Source organism: Symphodus melops, assembly GCF_947650265.1.
Source record: "Symphodus melops genome assembly, chromosome: 18".
Taxonomy (NCBI): Eukaryota; Metazoa; Chordata; class Actinopteri; order Labriformes; family Labridae; genus Symphodus; species Symphodus melops.
Genome location: NC_136708.1, coordinates 7789354 through 7806064, shown reverse-complemented (window position 1 = coordinate 7806064; position 16711 = coordinate 7789354). Strand labels below are relative to the sequence as shown.

The 16711-nt window shown below is 44.4% G+C and overlaps 1 long non-coding RNA gene across 1 annotated transcript; it reads right to left on the bottom strand.

The window, feature by feature from the left end:
- Window positions 1–1347: 1347 nt before the first annotated feature.
- On the bottom strand, window positions 1348–3105 carry LOC306839557. The gene is made up of 2 exons (XR_013781217.1): window positions 2933–3105; window positions 1348–1958 (listed from the first exon to the last, which is right to left on the bottom strand). It is a non-coding gene; the product is annotated as an uncharacterized lncRNA (long non-coding RNA).
- Window positions 3106–16711: the final 13606 nt, after the last annotated feature.

Genomic DNA, 16711 nt, shown 5'->3' with positions numbered 1-16711 from the left:
AACATGTGTACCACAGCTCATGAACAGAGAATATTTAAAGGGGATCAAGCTTTTCACCAAGCGTCAACATTCATGACTAAAAAACAAACTCAAAGATAAAGGAATATCTCATGTGTTGTTTTTTTCACGTTGTTGCATGCAATTTTCGGTTCTGACTTCTGACAAAAGCTCAGCCAATCTGTATCAGGACTGTGTGGATGAACTTTGATTTAGACTTGATTGAGGTGAACAAATCATGGCGTTTGGATTCAGATGCTGTAGCCTGATTGGATTGCTGAAATGTGAGAAATTAGTTTGATCTGCATGCAGACACAGCTGATGACTCATTCAAAACAAAACATTATGACAGATGTTAGCAGATACTTTATGAGAAGAAGTGCATCAAGTAATGTCAATTCTTCCGAAGTAAAGAGTAGTGTGAGAGACAACATTTAAGAAATCAGTGATGTGACACCTATCTGGTTACAGTGGAGTGACACTTAATTACTTCAACATTTTCAGGGTTTGCTTGTGTGTCATTTTTCTGGGAGTTTTATGGAGACATGCTTAGTTTGTTGATGCAGATAAACAGCAGCATTTTTAATCTCCCACTCTGTGTCAGTGGGTGTGGACTGTAGCTGTTTCCGTTCTACGTTCGTGAAGCTTTTTCATCTTGGAATTTTGAACCTTTTATTTTTGGCAAAAAACGAACTAAAACTAGTTTAAGCTAAGTTAGCAACATAAGCTGTGTACAGATCTAACATATGCTGGTGAAAATATGTTATGATAGAAAGTGGTGGTGCACATAGTACTAAAGTTATATCTGCTGTCAGTAGTTACTTCAGTTCTATGTACATTTACACAAAAATTGAGTATATGTGAGAGTATATGTGTTTCTGTGCATAACTGTGGTAAATGAATCTGTTTCATTAAGGTTTCTGCTTGTATGGACCTTTTCTCTGTTTCTTTTCCTTGTCTAAGATGTTTATCTCATTGTTTTTTATAATCCCCATTTTAGACACAAGGAAGAAGAAAGATGGCTGATACAGACATCCCTGCCAGCTCACCTGAAGGTCTCCCTTACTTTGTTCTCTTCTCGGTGAACACCTTTGGACTGTGGAGGGAAGAGAGCATGCAAACTACTCACAGAGAGACTCCTGTCAGACAGGGATTCAAACCAGTAACCTCCTCACTTTTATAACTGAACCACCGTTCAGCCAATGTGTTATAAATCAAATACAGTATTCATTGACTTAAACCTTTTCTCTCCTGTTTTAAGCTGTAAAAACATAGAATGTCTCATGTTCTTGTAGGGCAATGACAGAAGTCACAGCTGGGAAACAAATAGCTTTAAAAGTACTTCAACACTCGAGTGCTTAACATTTAATGCAGGTTAGTGTTAAAGACAGCATGCACATAAAGACAGTAGAGTGGTATGATACAGACACGACTGAGAAGGCAATTACATTATTATATTTTATTCAATCACATGAAATGTAACACTAGTCTTGTAACTTTAACAAATACAGATTGTGCTTAAAAACATAGTGAACTTGAATTTCCCTCGGGATCAATAAAGTATCTATCTATCTAGTGTGGTATTTTAAGCTACTTTCTTTCACTTGATTGTTCAGTTAGATGGAGGTAGTATTTAAGGTTTTTGTGGGTTATACAGGTTTGAAAGAGGCAAATGAATGCACAGTATTTTAAAGTTATGGCAGATTAATCTAAAAATAACAAAAAGCAAATGTGGCTTATAAGAAAAACCTCGGTATTAAACAGCCTCTCTTTTCTTCCGTTCATCTTTTGAATGAATTGTCAAACATTGCTCAGGAGATGCGAGCTGCGACCTCTGTGGCTCAGGCGCGACAATCAGCCCACTGTTTCACATCAGACCGCCGTCCAATGCAGTGTAAGATCAGACCAAACGCCCTGATAAGAGAAGCAGTGGTCAGGTCCTCCAATCCTCCGAGGACGAGCTGGAAGAGAGAGAGAGAGAGAGAGAGAGAGAGAGAGAGAGAACATGAGAAAAAGGAAATCCTCAGTTTAATGTATAATATGTTGGTGAAAACAGGGAAATACCTATTAAAAGACATAAAATCTTCATTAATGATTATAGATGCAAAATAAAACACATTAATATATAATTTTGGGAGAAACGTGATCTTTATGCCTTCTTTTATTGAGCCTGTCTGTCTCCTCCTAACCACTATAACAAGCAGCCTGTTTTTGTCGTCTGTGTCAGGTTTTGTCAAGTTATAACACAATTTATTAATAAGCGTCATTAAATGTACAACATGATCAACTTGTGATTATTGGATTGGTAATGTGTGTGTGAGCTCATGCTGAATATTCGGCAGGTTTAAGCAGCATGATGCTTGGTTAATATTATATTACACCACCGCTGATTGTTTGTGTTCACGTTTCTGTTAATCTCTTAAATCAGATAGAAGTTATCAGATCAGAGCTTACTTTAGTTTTATCCTGATATCTAGAGAAATATTCCACCTCATTATACAGTATTAGAAATATCAGGCTGCATGGTGACATGTTAATGTCTGTATAACACACTCTTTACACAGACTGTAAACATGTACACATCAGTAATGATACAGGACAGATTTATAGTATTTAGCTTTGTTTTTGTCCTTGATACTTTTTTAAAAACTTTACCAGACCTATTTATTATTTACTGAAACATAACTACAGTCAATGAACGGCACCTATGAGCTGATTTTAATTACGATGTTTTTGTTTTAAATACAATTCCAATCACAAAAACGATATAACAATATCAAGAAACACAGCATGTCAGTTATGAGGTTTGCTCATGTTAAAAAGTAAAATAAAAAGATAAATCATACCTGACAAGTAACCTAGCTTAGACTGCTAATATGTTAGCTCGCTCATAACACTTTAAGCAATGACACATAAATCACACTTTATTACTTACCGTAAAAACTGCAAAGCTCCCTTAGAGTCCACAGGTCCGTGAGCATTAGTTTACTGCAGAAAAAACAGCTTTCACCAGCTCAAAAAAGACGAAAAAACTGAACAGAAAAGCTCTGCGGCGTCTCGGCTTCACTTCTCGACGTAACTACTTATTTACCAAGAGAGCTACGCAAGATCCGCGGCTGTCAATCATCGCCATGTATGACGTAAAATCCCGTTTTTTAACCTCAAATAACTTATTTAAAACAAACTTCACAGAAAAATGAGCACTTGAACACCATGTAGGGTGATAATATCTAATGATCACAGCAGAGTTTAGGTCTGGAAAAAAATTATGTGACGAGTATTTTAACTTAACAGTTTGACCCAAGTCCCGTCTGTTATCATTGAGGAGGCGGGGTTTATGACCTATACTGCAGCCAGTCAGTAGGGGGAGCTCTAAAAATAAAAGCTTCACTCCACAGGGGACCTTGTCCCGTCCATTATTTTTACAGTCTATGCTCTGTGTACACAGGATGTTTACAGACAAAGTTCCAAGTTTTTCTAGCGATCAGCCAAAAATAATCACTTTTGTCAGGCATGGGGAAAAACAACAAAGTAAACCCCCCCCCCCCCCCAAAAAAACATTTTATTTGTGAATTTTATTTCATTTAAACAAACAATACAATCAAATACAAACATAAAATCACCAATTTTGAATGAAAAGGAGCAGAAAGATTATTTATCTTACATCTCTTTTTCACAATACATTGAGCAAAAAACTGTTCTGGCCGTTATATTTGTAAAAGTATTGTTAATTACAGTTGCACTCTGCGCTGTGATTCTTGTTGGTTTTGTAATCATAAGAAACAGACTCAAATTATGCATTGAGTTCATGAATTCACTTGATGTTCTCAGTCCACATGGATTCTCCACGCAGTATCAAATTCCCACATAGAAACAAACTAACTCTGTTATTTTGTCTGTAAATGACTCGACTCAGGAGCCTGGTGTTCTATACAAATAAGTGATTATAATATGTTTGGCCTTTTCATTAATGGTTTCCACTGTGATCCTTTAAAACCTTTTTCATATATCCAAAGATTTTACATTTTAAAAGTTTAGCTCATAAACAGAGCTACCCCTCCACCTATTTGATTTCTTCTATTTGTAGAATATAAGTCATATCCATGGATCTGAGCTTCACACATCTCCATCCTTTAATTATGTTTCTGTTATACTGAAGCTTTTTTTTTAGCTGCTTGAGATATTCATTTATTTTTGATAAATTACAGTGAAGACTTTTTCTATTGAAATGAATTATAGGTGTTCCATCCATCATTACTGTTTCATTAAATTGATCCTCAGTATAATACTCACATTCATTGTGGACAGGAACTAAACAATTGTATCCATGTCTTTATCTATACATTTATATTATATTCTACCTCCTCCTTTGAATGTGTGTCTGTGTCCATGTTCAAATGTATGAAACCTTTCTATTTCCACTCTTAGATGAATTACCTCACTCCTGTGTCAGATACTTTGTTTCCAAACGCATCTTTCATGGAGCTATACTCTCTTTTGAACTTTTCTAACTCTTCCAGGTCCCTTATAACCTTTGCATAGGAGCCTTCTTGTTCTCTAATCCAGACATTTCCAATCCGGGTCCATGTAGCCGTGATTTTCTTTTGTTTTTTGTTTTTTCACATCTTTGCCTCTCTTTCAATGTCCCTAGTCTTTTTGGTTACATTTTTATTTATGGAAACATTTCTACCTTTCAGTTTTTTAGCCTGCATCAATTAGTCATTCCACTGCTTCCTGCTGATGAATCTTATGACAATAGCTGGTTTAGACTTTTCCAACTTTCTTGGTAATGTGTGGCAGATGGATGTTGCCTCACTTTTAATGTTTATATTCTTACTGTGCAGAAAAACCACCACTTGTTGTTCTAGCAATAGCAGTTTTTCCCGCGAGGCATCTTCTGTTGTATACAAGTTTACTGTAGCTTGGGCATAGGTTCGGTGTTGAGTTTCCAGTCCTATTAACACCACGTCATCTCTTCTTCAATATTGCTCCAGATCATCCCCTCTCTGCTCCAGCACAGATATCTTTCTGTCCTTCTCTATCAACATGGATTTCAGGGTTTTCACTTGCTCCATCAATCCGAACTGTTGTTCCTGCTGTGATATTAAATTGTCAGCTCACCTGACATAAATTAAGGATCTTTTTATCTCCTCCAGGTCATCTGTGGTTGTCATTTCTTTGCACCGTGTTTTTTTCTTTCTGTTCGGCATTTCTTCTTCTTCTTGGCTGCAGGGCCTGAGCCTGGTGTGAGCTTGCTGCAGGGCCTGAGCCTGGTTGTGAGCTGGCTGCAGGGCTTGACCCTGGCGTGAACTGGCTGCAGGGCCTGAGCCTGGCCTTTTGGTAGAAGTAGGCTGCTAGGCCTATACATCTGGCCTGGTGTTAGTTGCCTTTTGCTTATCCAGGCTCACATATTTTCACCTTCACTCACAAATTTCCAAGAGAAATATTTAAAACCAACTGTAAAGACGTAGATGGACAACTTTTTAGGATTAGATAGATTACTAATGAAGAACATGTGTTCTATTTAATGTTTTTGTAAATGCTTTCAGACACCACAAATAATTTCAAATAACATGTTTGACATACAGCCAGTCAATACAATACTGTATGTGTGGGTGCAGTCAGTCTTGTACTTTTTAGGAATTGGCCCACTTGTACAGGTATTGGATTTTTTGCAACAACACACAGAGAAAAGCATAAAAGTAGTGTAATAACCACTTTATCCTATCAGCTGTCAGACATGTTTTTTAAAACAAACAACAGTGCTTTGCTAGTTTTTTTGACAAAAAAACCCCATCAATTCAATGTTTGATCATGTGCTGTTGTTAGGTTCTAAGCACTTTAACTGTACTGATTTAGAGATCAGGATTTAACCCCGGTAAAAAATGAAACAAACAAACAAATAAAGTATAGTGTAAGTTCCGGCAGGTCACTGAGTAATAAGTACCGTAAATTCCGTACTATTGAGCGCACCTGGATATAAGCCGCACCGGCTAAAAATAAGTAAATAAATGTATTTGTACATATATAAGCCGCACTTGATTATAAGCCGCAGGTGTCCACGCTATAACAAGAGCTATTTACACAGACGTAGGCTACCGGTAACATCCGCAAATACTGTAGCGTCCGTACGGACGTTAAAGGACGACGAGAGCGTTCAAATAATAACTTTTAATAACCCGATCACTGTCGGCCGTGACCACGCCGTTTACAGCAGAGAGCAACACATAACTTGCCGTAACAATCCAACTCTCTCCCCCAGCGTTCTCTCATACAGCCACTCAACACGTTCTCGCTGGTGCATTCACTGACTCTCCACATAATCGGAATTATGAACACATTATCAACTACTGACTTTACAACATGAACCGTTACAACACGAAGCCTAGCCGACGGTGTCTGTAACACGGCTGATGAAAAAGATGACCGTAATATATTTCACAAGAAAAAGTCCATCCATTCACTGCCTCAGAATGACTTCATTACTCACTTCCTCAGTCTCTGTTGTCGCTGTCAGTGTCATCTTAACGTGCAGCAGCTCTGTTAGCTTCTTTGACAGCCAGGTCGATCGCCTTTAACTTGAAAGCTGCATCATATGTATTTCTCCGTGTGTTTTCCATCATGAGGGTGCGTGCATGAAGCGCAAAATGACTGATATTAAGATCCGACGTGATGAAGTCAAATGTTTTTGCGGCACAAGCTCATTGTCCCCCATAAAAAATCCATGCATTAGCCGCACCGGAGTAGAAGCCGCAGTGCTCGAAGTGTGAGAAAAAAGTAGCGGCTTATAGTCCGGAATTTACGGTAATAGTAAGTAATAAGTACTAAGTTAATATAGTGCCAGAATTCGCATCGGCTGATCTCACGCAAGCCTCATCAGTTGATGGCCAGCTGATCTGCTGAAGCATCCTATAGGCTAAATAGTTCTTACGCCGCCTTACCTAAACTGCTCTAGCCCGCCTGTGCTTCTCTTAATTCGCATTAAAACAAAATCAAAACAACCTTTGTCTTAAAATACCCACAAGCTTAAACGTCAAATATGTCAGATATCTACTGAATTAATGCTAAAATTACCTTACTATATCCTCAGACATCAAGGAAACATGCTTTCTTAAAACACTGGCTGCTCTGTCAACAATGCAGCAGCCAGTTTGTCCTCCTCCTCAGTTTGGATTTCAGTCCTGAATGGTCTGTTTAAAGGCATGCCAATATGGCTGTTGTGGATGCCCCTCAGTGAACCAGGCAAATGGCAAATAAACGGGTGTTGCAGAAATGGAAGCAGACAAGCGAATTGGTTCAGATCTAATTGATTCTGACCGACTTAAAAGCCTCTACATTGTTGGAAAAAGCTCCACAATAAATACTGGAGGTGCTTTTGAAAATGGAGAGTGGTTAGAATGCAGAAAAGTTTTAAGACACGTGCAAAGCTGGCTAAAACCGAAGCTCGAGTGTCTGTGACATGACAACCTGTGTGCACATCAACTCTAAGGAGACGGAGGCAATAGCGCTCTTTAAAGTTTCAAATTGGTGTCAGAGTTACATATTGCTTTAAATGTAAGGGGGTATTTGTAGCGTATATTATAAGAAAGCAATAACTTTTGCGCAGCATTTATGTGGCTTGGTAAAGAGACCAAACAACAGTTTTGCTTTCCAAACCCCCTCATTAATGGCCACATTTAGTCCAGTTTTCTCTTTGGCCCAAACAGACTTACACTTAGACTGAACTTTATTGATCCTTTTGGGATGACTCCCTCAAGGAAATTTAGTTTCCAGCAGCATATACAATAAAATAAAATGTAGCAGGTAACAAAAATAGTAACAATATAAAGAATAAGATAGAATAAATAATAGAACACTCTTCCTTTGGAAAAAAATATACAAAAAATATGCATGGAAGAAGCAGAAAAAAATATATACAAAAAGGGCTATAAAAAAGGCAATAATTATTATTGCGATTATTGCACTTGGTTGAGATTATTGCACATACAAGTGAAAGTGTCCATGTGTTATTGCACAGTGAGGGTAAAAGGAAAGACGCTCCAACTCCTACCCCTCTGTCCTGTGTGCTCTAGTCCTCCTCCCCCCAAGTGAGGAGTTGTAGAGCATGATGGCATGATGGTTGGTTCTGCACTTGGGAAGGAGCTGTCTCTCACTGAACCGGCTCCTCTGGTTACTGATGACGGTGTGCAGAGGGTGGCTGGCATTACCCATAATATCCAGCAGTTTGTCCAGTGTCCTCCTCTCTGCCACCGTCACCAGAGAGTCCAGCTTCATGCCGACCACAGAGCCGGCCCGCCTGATCAGTTTGTCCAGTCTGGATGTGTGCTGTTTGGATATGCTGCCCCCCCAGCATACCACGGTGCAAAAAAAGACGCTGGAAACCACGGACTGGTAAAACATCCCCAGCAATTTGCTGCAGATGTTAAAGGACCGCAGTCTCCTTTGGAAGTACATCCTGCTTTGTGTCTTCCCGTACAGGTGGTTGGTGTGTGTTGTCCAGTCCAGTTTATTGTCTAGACACAGCCCGAGGTATTTGTAGGAGTCCACAGCCTCCACTTCAGCTCCCTCTAATAGAACAGGTTGCATCCTCTGTCTGGACCTCCCAAAGTCAATGGCCAGCTCCTTGGTCTTAGAGGTGTTGAGCTGTAGCTGGTTCGTGTGGCACCATGCTGCAAAGTCCCCCACCAGTGTCCGGTACTCCTCCCTGATACACCCGACAATGGCTGTGTCGTCGGCGTACTTCTGTATGTGACACAGCTCGGAGTTGTAGCAGAAGTCCGAGGTGTACAGGGTGAAGAGATCAGGGGCCAGCACTGTGCCCTGGAGTGCTGCTGACCACAGTGTCAGACGTGATGTCCATCAACCTGACGTACTGAGGCCTGCACTTGAGGTAGTCAGAGATCCAGTTCACTAGCTGGGGGGTCCACTCCCATCCCACTCAGTTTGTCCCGGCACAGGGGGGGCTGGATAGTATTGAAAGCACTGGAGAAGTCCGAGAAGAGGATCCTCATTGTGCTGCTTCCCTTATCCAGATGGGAGTGAGCTCGATGTAGCAGGTACAGGATGGCATCCTCCACACCAACAGAGAAGAGGCAGCAAGTCTCCTTTGCAATCTATCCGTAGGAATCCATTCTGCTTTGAAATCCTGAGTTGGATTCTGGTTTCTTGTTGTTGCCTTACACCTAAATGTGATCCTGCTGGCGCAAATATATCTTCACAATTATTATTCCTCTTAGGCAGTATTTTCTCCTTCTTCTGTTACGTGGGAGGATACTGCGTAGGATGTCACTGATGGTTCCCAGTCAAGCTCTGCATGAGCCTGCATGAGTGATCCTCAAAGCATCCTGTTTGAATTTAGGACTCTCCACTTGTTGATATCAAATGCAAACAGGGTCTAAAGCCCCGTTTCCACACAGCAGTCAGGTACGGATCAGTACAGTTTGGTACGGTTTGGTTCGATTAAGCCTGGTCCCATTTGTGTTTCCACAGCCACCCGTGCCCTATTTGGTAGGCGGCGTTTAAGCCAGATGCTGATAGCCGCTACGTAATAGCATCATATGATAGCAGCTAACCACTAACAGCTTACCGCTAACTAATAAATTACACAAAGGAGAAAAACATGACACAAAGAAAACCAACAATGGGAGACATCACACAATTTATCTACTCTGTTACTGGCATGTGACTCTTTATTACAAAAACTCAATCTCACGCTTTGTTTCAGAGAAGGCTGTGTTGCGGCGAGGAGAAATAAACAGACGTAAACAATCAGCTGTGTGTTACAGTCAATGGTTTAAACACGGTGGAGTTTTGTTTGCCCCGATTCTTTCGACCAATCAGCCGACTGCAGTGTTTAGCTCCACCTTTTCATGTCTGCTCAATATTCTTGGCACCCCAATTGAAGGGTCCCAAAAAGTAGGACGGTACGGATCAGTTATTTGGGAATCTTTCCTGGGATTAGTGTATGGAAACATTACAAAATGCACGCCGTACCGAGATGAACCAATCTGAACTGCTCGGTGGGGCTTTATATGAGAAAATGGCCCCTGCTAGATTTTCTTTGGAAATGTAGAAGGAATTCAAAATAATGTGCTGTAGATAAAAGAAAAGAAGTCGCCCAGATGAAGATTAACCTTGAATGTCTCAGCAACCAGCCTATTTAAAGTGAGAGATTGGCTTTGGAAGGCTTTTCATGATCAGTGGGCAGGTGCTATCACTAGAATGTATGGGCTGAAGGAGAGATGCAGCGATAGAGAGATAGAAGAACAACTGTGAGCTTGGTCTCAGCTATAGGGTGAGATGAAATCAGCGTGGGTCTGACAGAGGCAGGATGGGATCTTAAGGAGTAGCAGAGAGGGAGGTCAGAGGGTTGAGGCGACCTGGTGGTGGGAGGAAAGGGGTCCAGAGGGCAAATTGCCATGCTGACCACTGATAAGGATGGATACCCGTGGGTGGTGGCACCAAGCAGTTGTTTACCTGAAGAGATGGTCCCACTGGGAAAAATACGAGAGAGGCAAAGGGGAATTGGAAATGTGGGTATAAAGAAAACAGAATAAGTAGAGGTGTTAAATGTTAATGAAATTGTCCTTGGTGAAATCTTCTTTTGTTTAGGAGGTGTGATAAATTGCAAAAATGAACTCTGATTAAACAGAAATCTGCCTCATTTTAAGCATTCAAAAGATTAAAGAACCACGAATAACACCAATTATTTCAGTAACCACTAATTCTGCGGGAGGAAACCACAATGCATCTTGTGCAAGAATTTTCTATTAAATATCACTTGCTGTGTGATACTATTTGAAGTTTCAGTTTTTTTAGTTTTCCCAGAATAAATCTGGATACACTTCTGCAGGTAAAAGCCACAGATTCCTGGTTCCGGACAAAAGGGGTTTGGTCACAATGTTCAACGCCTCAAATGTCCTAGCAGTAACCTTGCTACTGTATGAATGCAAACCCATTCCAATGAAAGCAGAACATGGACTCTCAATTGTGTTGTCTTTAAATAAGGAATGAAAAAGGACATTAGCTCGGCTTAGCTCCTTCTTCACCACGACGGACCGATACAGCGACCGCATGACTGCAGACGCCGCACCGATCCGTCTTGTGGCGATCCGCCAGGAGAAAATACCTTTTCCCATCGGCTCCACCCCTGTGACGCGTTCCTCTATGGCCAATTAGCTCCTAGTAATAAAAGTGAGACGTACACACCAAGATGGGGCGTCCGTAAATCCCGGTTACCGGTGTTGTAGTCCGCGGCTGCCTCAGCCTGAGAGAAAAAAGTTCGTGTAAAGTCATTCCCAGAGTTTCGGGTTCATGCTCCTGGTTCTGCAATCGTGCCTCCTTTCTGGCTGGAACTAAGGGAAGGGAGAGTCGCTGAGGCGGGACAGATCCTTGGTTTCTGGAGGTAACTTCGACCTGTCGGAGTCCTTTCTGTTTCTTTATTTTGATTCGCTGGCCGTCACGCCGAAGATCGTATGTGGGTTAAGAAGAGCGAGAGCTCACTCGGGTTTTTTTTTGTTGTTATTAGGGAAGGTGCAGTCAAAGATTGACTCACTCACAAGAGAGCCCGCTCTTGTTTTTTTTTGTTGAACTAACATTTTGAAGAAACTGTGAAAAGACACTGACTGAGTTATTTTTGCTGGACTTGAGACATTGTTCCTTTAATACATTTCTGTTTATTCGCCATCTCATGTCTTTGTGTGAAATTCTTGTGTTTGTGTGTATTGTTGATTTTGCTAATATAGAGTTATGTCTAGTTCTACGAAATTAGAGGATAACTTTGTGGTGGTTAAAAAAAAATATTTATATAGAACAAACTTGTTTGTTGTCGGTTGAGATACCGGCTGGCACCCCAACAAAAAAGACCCCTTAAAACCGCTACAGTCTGTCGATCTCACGCTCCATCTTCCCCCCACTCGTGAACAAGACCCCGAGATACTTAAACTCCTCCACCTGGGGCAAGGACTCCCCACCGACCCGAAGGGGGCAAACCACCTTTTTCCGGTCGAGAACCATGGCCTCAGATTTAGAGGTGCTGATCCTCATCCCAGCTGCCTCACACTCGGTAGCGAACCGCCCCAGTGCGCACTGAAGGTCCGGGTTCGATGGAGCCAACAAGACCACATCATCCGCAAAAAGCAGAGACGAGATCCTGTGGTCCCCGAACCGGACCCCCTCCGGCCCCTGACTGCACCTAGAAATTCTGTCCGTAAAAGTAATGAACAGAACCGGTGACAAAGGGCAGCCCTGCCGGAGGCCAACGCGCACCGGGAACAGGTCCGACTTAATACCGGCAATGCGAACCATACTCCTGCTCCGGTCGTACAAGGACCGGACCGCCCTTAGCAAAGGGCTCCGAACCCCATACTCACGGAGCACCCCCCAGAGGGCGCCGCGAGGGACACGGTCGAATGCCTTCTCCAAATCCACAAACCACATGTGGACTGGTTGGGCAAACTCCCATGAACCCTCGAGCACCCGCTGGAGAGTGTAGAGCTGGTCCAGTGTTCCACGGCCAGGACGAAAACCGCATTGTTCCTCTTGGATCCAAGGTTCGACTAACAGCCGGAACCTCCTCTCCAGTACCCTGGAATAGACCACCACCCCGGTCTGCCAGTCCAGAGGCACTGTCCCCGACCTCCACGCGATGTTACAGAGGCGTGTCAACCATGACAGCCCCTGCACATCCAGAGACTTCAGATACTCAGGGCGAATCTCATCCACCCCTGGTGCCTTGCCACCAAGGAGCTTGCCAACTACCTCGGTGACTTCGGCTTGGGTGATGGACGAATCCACCTCTGAGCACCCAGCCTCTGCTTCCTCAGTGGAAGACGTGAAGGTGAGATTGAAGAGATCCTCGAAGTATTCCTTCCACCGTCCGACTACATCCCCAGTTGAGGTCAGCAGCTCCCCACCTGCACTGTAAACAGTGTTGGTGAAGCACTGCTTCCCCCTCCTGAGGCGACGGACGGTTTGCCAGAATTTCCTCGAGGCCGACCGAAAGTCCTCCTCCATGGCCTCCCCGAACTCCTCCCAGGCCCGAGTTTTTGCCTCCACGACTGCCCGGGCTGCAGAACGCCTGGCCTGCCGGTACCCGTCAGCTGCCTCAGGAGTCCTATGCGCTAGCAACGCCCGATAGGACTCCTTCTTCAGCTTGACGGCCTCCCTTACTTCCGGTGTCCACCACCGGGTTCGGGGATTGCCGCCACGACAGACACCAGTGACCCTGCGACCACAGCTCAGAGCAGCTGCTTTGACAATGGAGGTGCAGAACATGGTCCACTCGGACTCAATGCACCCAGCCTCCCCCGGGATCTGTGAAAAGCTCGTCCGGAGGTGGGAGTTGAAGACCTCGCTAACAGAGGGTTCAGCCAGACGTTCCCAGCAGACCCTCACTACACGTTTGGGCCTGCCGAGTCTGACCGGCTTCCTCCCCTGCCAGCGCATCCAGCTCACCACCAGGTGGTGATCAGTTGACAGCTCAGCCCCTCTCTTAACCCGAGTGTCCGAGACACACAGCCGGAGATCAGATGACTCGACCACAAAGTCTATCATCGACCTCCGGCCTAGGGAGTCCTGGTGCCACGTGCACTTATGGACATCCCTGTGCTCGAACATGGTGTTTGTTATGGACAGACTGTGACTAGCACAGAAGTCCAATAACAGAACACCACTCTGGTTCAGATCAGGGAGGCCGTTCCTCCCAATCACCCCACTCCAGATCTCACTGTCGTTGCCCACGTGAGCATTGAAGTCCCCCAGTAGAACAATGGAGTCCCCAGTCGAAGCACTGTCCAGCACCCCTCCCAGGGACTCCAAGAAGGCCGGGTACTCCACACTGCCGTTCGGGCTGTAGGCCGAAACGACTGTTAGAGACCTGTCCCCTACCCGAAGGCGTAGGGACACGACCCTCTCGTTCACCGGGGTGAACTCCAACACCTGGCGGCTGAGCTGTGGGGCTATGAGCAAGCCCACACCAGCCCGCCGCCTCTCACCGCGGGCAACTCCAGAGAAGTAGACAGTCCAGCCCCTCTCAAGGAGCTGGGTTCCAGAGCCCAAGCAGTGCGTGGAGGTGAGCCCGACTATATCTAGCCGGTACCTCTCAACCTCCTGCACAAGCTCAGGCTCCTTCCCCCCCAGTGAGGTGACGTTCCACGTCCCAAACGCCAAAAGCTGCGTCCGAGAATCGGGTCTCCGAGGCCCCTGCCGTCCACACTGCACCCGACCCCTACGGCTTCCTCTGTGGATGATGGGTCCCCACAGGAGGACGGGCCCGCGTCGTCCTTTCGGGCTGAACCCGGCCGGGCCCCATGGGCAAAGTCCCGGCCACCAGGCGCTCTCCTGCGGGCCCCGACCCCAGGCCTGGCTCCAGGGTGGGGCCCTGGCTCCGCCATGCCGGGCGACGTCACGGTCCTATTTATGTTAATCATCATAGGGGTTTTATGAACTGCATTTAGTCTGACCCGTCGCCTAGGACCTGTTTGCCTTGAGTGACCCTGCTGGGGGCTCAAAGCCCCCGACAACATAGCTCCTAGGGTCATTTGAGTGCTCAATATCCCCCACCACGATAAGGTAGCAGTTCAGGGGGAGGGCCATTTTATTTTCAGTCTTTTGCTGTTCGTGCTTTACATCTGACCCTTCAGGTAAAAAACAAAGGGCACATGCTCTGCGATTTATTACGGGCTGTAGCTACATTGTTTTTAGCTCCGTCCCGAGAGCAATTTCTGATGCCATGGTACTCCCTCCTCCTGTGGCTGCAAAGAAAGGAGAAACTGGCTGTGCCACCTCTGATGAAGTGCACCAAGGGCCTTCATTGCGAAAGCCATCTTCCTCGGCTACCTCATCTGCTCGTTGGAAGGTCTTTGGATCGTCAGACGGATGCTGTTCGCAGACACTCCGGAGGGCTGCCCCGCACCGAGCCGGCCGAACATACCTCACCCCTCAATGGCGCATCTCCCGCACAGCTCCCATCTGTCCAGACAGCCAGTTCGGATGCTGGGGGGTGTAGCAGCACCCCCTCTTCGCTCCAACCACACTGATCGTGGGGGACTCCATAACTAGGCATACTCGCTTCTTCAACGCATCCACCCACTGCTACCCTGGAGCCACTGTCCCCGAAATCTTGGAGAAACTCCCTGGGCTGTTTTGCTCACTCCCATCCTCCATTGTCCACACGGACACACGGAAGGATTTTAAAACTCTCTTCAATGTCCTGAACAAGTGTGGAAAATACATTTTTATCTCCGATCCCATACCTACTCTAGCCCGTGGCACCAGCGTTTCAGCGCTCTACTCAGCCTCCACACGTCTTAAGTCTGCTTGCAGATTGCATAACATTGGTTTTATTGACAACTTTAACCTGTTCTGGAACCACTCCTCGTTTTTAGTGCCAATGGAGTCTATCCAAACTTTCAGGGTAGCTGCATGCTAGCAGCTAACATACAACATGCTGTGCAATCAAATGCACATGCCTGACTTTTGGCATTACACACCCCCCAAACTCCAGCTGCACCTGTTCCTACGCCCATCAAGCCATCAAGTTTCTTGCTCCTCCCCCGGTCCTCAGCTGTCACTGTTCAGCTCTCCAGGTGGCATAGAACAAATTAGCTCCTCCTGCTTGTCTACAATGTCAACTGCACCAATTAACGGACGTATCTCAGTGATTTTAACAAAAAGGAAGATAAACACTCTCCCAGCCCTCAAAACTGCAAACCTCTGTAACCTAAAGCCAGTTAACCCAATCCCCAAATCATCTCCACCATCCCAAATTATTCCTATTACACTGGCACAGCTTAATGTGAGATCACTGTCAAACCAGACCTTCATCCTGAACGTCTCTACTTCTCAGTTAGTTCTTTCCTAACTGAGACCTGGATGAAACTTTCTCCTCCCAACTATTTTAGCACCCCAAGAACCACAAGCTGAGGTGGGGGGTGTCACTGTCACTTTTAGAAACAAATTTAAATGTCACCAAATTGCTTGTAAACTTGAGTCATCATTTGAGACCCTTCTGTTTGAAATCTGTTGTCCAGAGCCAGTGCTATGTGTCACCCTCTACCCCCCCCAACCCTGTTTTCTTGCATGAATTCTCTGACTTTGTCTATTATTATCCTAAACTTCGACAAACTTGTTTTAGCTGGTGATTTCAACATCCATGTTGATGAATCCTCAAACAGACTAGCTACCGAGTTTCTACATATCACATAGTCTTATAACTTTGTTCAACATATATCAACCAGCAAACACGGCCACACCTTGGACTTAGTCTTTACTCTATAGGTGTACTCTCTGTGACCTAAACCAGTAGAACATGCAAAAGCCTGACAGAAATACTACCGCCTCCACAAAGTTTGCACCTGACGTCATTCACACAAATGTTCTTCGTAAATCACCCACAAAACGCCCACAAGCCAAACGTGCAAACTTGAGCACGCAATTAAGTACTCTTTGATTGAGATCTTAGTAAATCAGGCCCAAAGTCTCATACGAATCGGTAAAAAACAGCCTTACCCAATACCAAGACTCTGTCAAAGGACAACATACTTCTCCGACCTCATAACACAAAACTCCAACAGTCCCCAGGTTCTTTTTAAAACCATAAACTTATTGACCAGCCCATCTGACCACACCATTCAAGCCTTGTCCACATTAACCTGCAATCAATTTTTTAATTCTTTGTGGACAAAATCATTGATAAAAGGAATCTTACCACCAT